Raw genomic sequence first — 5,000 nt, 5'->3', positions numbered from 1 at the left:
AGATTAACAACTTGAAAACACGAACTCCCGACGTTGAGTGAATAACTTCGTTATCGAACAAGACTACTTCAGCGAACCAGCATTAACCACTTGGTTGCTTCTAACCCACTTATCTACACGCACTTACGCACACACAGGTTCTCAAGCACATACATACATGTATACATGAACGTACAAAACACGCATTTATAGGAAAGTCATGCGCACTTAAAGAGGTCAGCTGCCCAGCGAACGAGAATGTCGCCTCTTATGTTATAGAGAATGAGGTCATCTCTGGCGAGCTAATGAGGGGCGTAGTTCACGTTGATTCGCACTTTAAATTTACCTCCGCCCTTCGCTCTGCCGGAGGTGAGGTCGACTTTGCCTTTCATCCTTTCGGGGTCGATTAAATAAGTACCAGTTTCGCACTGGGGTCGATGTAATCGACTTAATACCTATGTCTGTCCTTGTTTGTACCCTCTATGTTTAGCCCCTTGTGGGCAATAAAGAAATAGGTATTGTTTTCATTCGTGTTCGATTGTCAGTGGACAAGATATCTCATGAAGTGCTGAATGGATTCGGATGAAACTTCCAGAGATGTTTGGCCTCGAGACTGGCACGAACTGATTAGATTTTGGGATCGATCCGGTACTGGACAACTATTCTGAATTATCTATTATATTTACTTTACTTTACATGAAGTATAGCGGTCGGGATCATTTTTAGCTTTCTCGTTTGTGAGAGCAGTCGAGTTTATCTCAGATATTCTCATTTTGAAAATCATCTCCAGCTAATCGTAGAGAGGGCGTTGCTATTGCTTTGGCGGAGGTTTGCGCTCTCTGAGTGATCTTGTTATTATTTGTGATTATCCTAAATGTATATGTGGCGGCCAGCTGGGAAAATCGTTAACACGCCGGGCAAGATGCTTAGCGACATTTCGTTCGAGGTCGACTTTGCCTTTCATCCTTTTCGAGTCGATAAAAGAAATACCAGTGAAATACTGGGGTCGATGCAATCGATTTAACCCACCACTTACACACACACACATATTAACAAAAAATTGCTATCCCCAGGCAAAAATTTAGAACTATTATCATAAATGCCTATATAATATCAGTTTCGCATAAAAACCTAGGAATGCCATAAATTTCAGCAAAACACAATAACAAAGAAGAGCAAAGGAAACCGACTTGCATCGTCTAGATAGAATCTATTCATGGGACAACCAAAATGCTCTAAAGCATTGTAAAGGGTCCTTATTTGAGATTGCTGGAATGAACAAAGACATAGAATCTAATATTGAACATCTAGCGTACATATGGTGCGTACGGACACACACACACGTACACATACACCTTCAACAAGTGTTTTCTGCTATAGCCTCTGACCGAATAAAGAATTGTGAGTGGATTTGGTAGGCGCACACTGAAACAAGCCTGTCGTGTGTGTGTGTGTGCATGTCTGTGTGTGTGTGTGTGTCTTTCTGTTTGCAGTTGTCACACACCGATGCTTGACAACCGGCGTTGTTGTGTTTACGTTTTCATAATTTATTGGTTCGGCAAAAGAGGAAGCTGGAATAAGTACTAGGTTTTAAAAGAAAATAGTTACTAGAGTCCATTGGTAGAATTGCTGAAGGCGGTGCCCCAGCATGGCCGAAGTCTAATGACTGAAACAAGTGAAAGATAATATATATATATATAAATATATATATATTTTATTAATTTTTCAAAATTTTCCATACACCCATTTTCATTAAAATTTTCCTTAAATTTAGCATTCTACCTTTTTATAATTTTTCCTTGCCTATCATTTCTTCACGTGCGGTCAACACAACCCCACCATTTATTGATTTATATATATATATATATATATATATATATATTATATATATATATATATATATATATATATATATATATATATATATTACTGTCCCGTTACAGGTAAGATAAACTAAAAATGCACTCCATCCAGTTAGAGATGAATATAATTTAATGCACATAGATTTGAAAAATGCGTTACTAATAATCACATGCTGTAGAATTACAATAATTTGGCAGACTTATATAATAGTCCATGTGTATTGAAGTAAGCTTTCGGGTGCAATGTATACCGTTAGATTTACTTAAAACCGGGAAGGTGATCTCTGAAAAAAGAAAAGAGAAAAAGAATTCTGAAGAAATACGCGAGGAAGATTGATCTAAAAGTGAAACGGAAAGAAAGAAAATAAAAGGAAGGAATACAAGCAAACCACCTGCGTTCTTTCCGGCATTCAGTAGACTAGCTAGTTATGGCATCTAAAGACTATCTGTACAATTATTTAGAGAATAGCAGAGAAATATACGCCATATATAAATACATGTTATGTGCAGCAGAAAAATCGCACATTCATTTATATCCAAGAATTGCAGCACTCTACTTATTTTCAGACCAGGCATTTTTAGCCAATTCTAGCACATGGACAAATTTATTTTGTCGAACTGGAATACCCATCCTCTCCGGAGTGAGTAGCTACCTCACAGAGTTTGGCCTCGTCTCCATTATATTGTTCTACACCAGGTAGATTAATTAAAATTTCTACGAGAAGAACAAATCTTGTTTTTCGGACGTTTCTTTCTTTCTTATCGATCTATTTTTTTGCATCAACCTTCACTTTTTTGTTCTCATTTTTTCTCTCGGATGTTTTCTCATGGACCACGTCCTTGTTTTCATACAAGTGTAATGGTGAGCACTGACCCTGAAAGTTTGCTTGGAGAAATGTGTCATGATTTGTAATTTTACTAAGTTATTGTAATTCTATAACATGAAACTTTTAGTAGCTTTCTAAAAGTTATATATATAATATGTGTGTGTGTGGGTGTATGTATCTATCAGTTTATCTGTAAGTGTATGGACGATGTAGATATTGGTGAAGTAACACCGGAAATATGAGCCACATATATAAACATCGAAAACTTCAGTCAGTGTAAATATGACTATCAGCTCCAGTGTATCATGTTTAATGTAAAACTAGATAAAGCAATCTTTGAATAAAACCGTCTCAAAGATGAGCATATAAGATGTTACAGTAATGTGAAAGGAATATTAACCAACCGTAGAAAAGAAAACGTGTAGAATCTTTCTGTCAAAACCACATTAAAATATAAGCATTGCAGACGAAACATAATCTACGTTTGAGAAAATATACTGTGCACAGCTGTAGGAATCAGTTACCCAGCAGACGTTAAGATTTAAAGATAAAAGAAGAAACAGAAAACGAAAACATGGCGAACTAATGAGAAATCTACAGATATCTTACCCGGATGTAAACTTTATTTGTGGTCATAGAAAATTTAGTTATGTGTTTAACTGCTCCGATTGCAATCTTGGGAAGCTGGACTTCACAAAACCTGAAAGTACTAAAGTGCAATTACACCACATTAGTGTATCTATAAAAATATCGCAAAGTTTCGAGCCGTTTGATGAGTTCGTAAATGAATGAGTTGATGTAGAGAAATTTTACGATTTCGTAAAGTGTAAGCAAAACAAATAAATAAAAAATAGTCATCTATATTCTAAGCGTCTTCTTTATTCTTTAATTTCAATTTCCAACATCTAATCCCACCAATGATTATGCAGACATCGTTATCTCCCATACACGCGCAGTCCGCCACATGATACAACGTATGTATGTATGTATGTATGTATGTATGTAGGTAGGTATGTATGTATGTATGTATGTATGTATGTATGTATGTATGTATGTATGTATGTATGTATGTATGTATGTATTATGTATGCATGCATGTATGTATGTATGTATGTATGTATGTATGTATGTATGTATATATGCATGCATGTATGTATGTATATATGTAGGTAGGTACGTATGTATGCATATAATTACTGTGGACAAAGCTGCGTGGCGTTCGATTACAAATAAAAAACACACACATTAAGTACAGGACATTATAAGTAAAGGACATCAGCAACAAGTGAAAGATACATAAATACACATTAAGTACAGGAGAAAATACCAAAAGAAGTCCAACTCCTCCTCAGTTGTCAACTGTTTTACTTCTTCCTGTTTCGTGCTTTTAATGACAAGATAGGAAAACCTCCAGCAGCACCCAGAAATGTTTAAACTATAAGATTTGTGGACAGTTGTGCCTTCGAACGAAAGAACAAGAACAGAGTGGACGTACAAAGTAAACAATCGACGAAGACAAATATTAAGGGCCGTTAGGCTTAGACGAATTGTAATGGGTAACGCATGGAAGAAATTTGTAAAGGAAATAGAATAAATAGAAGAGAAGAAAACAGTAGAAGAGAAAAAAGTGCCGAGAGGCGAGAGAAGACGGAAATGACGTCTACCTAATAATGTCAGAATGATGTAGAAGTCTCTGATGAGAACAAAATAAGGTTCGAAATCGATTAAGGTTGTTCATCATTTCTTTTCCGTCTGCGGGAAATGCCTAAAATTTGCCCCGTTTATAATTACACCGTATGTTACTTATTTATTATATCACAGCTTGATACTGTGTGGACCAAGATTCCCGTTGACAGGCCGCTGGTATTCATCGAGTATTTTCGGTATGCAAATTAGGGACTCCTTCATAGAGTAACTGCTGCATTTGTTGAGTATATAAACAGTTTGGCTGCTTGTTTCCCTGGCGCCTGAGAATGATGTGGACGCCTCCGATGAGAGCCTAATACAGTTCGAAAATCGATTAAGGTTGTTCATAATTTTTTTCAGTCCGCAGAGAAATGGCTAAAATTTGCCCTGTTTATAATTACACCATATGTTACATATATATGTATATAAAGTAAATCCCCCACCCCAAAACGAACAACACACAAAAAAGAAACCACAACGCGTGGACGTAGCGCATGTAAAGTATTAGCAGACGCTCAGGGAAGGAAAGAAAGGTGGTTTTATGTTTGGAGCAAAGCTCTTCTTCAGAAACAGGAGACAGAGGAAAGAGAAAAGGAAGACGGAGGGAAAATAATCACCAACGATTCAAATATATATATATATAAAT

The sequence above is a fragment of the Octopus sinensis genome, linkage group LG22 (genome assembly GCF_006345805.1).
Source record: "Octopus sinensis linkage group LG22, ASM634580v1, whole genome shotgun sequence".
In the NCBI taxonomy this organism is placed as follows: domain Eukaryota; kingdom Metazoa; phylum Mollusca; class Cephalopoda; order Octopoda; family Octopodidae; genus Octopus; species Octopus sinensis.
This window is presented reverse-complemented; position numbering follows the sequence as displayed.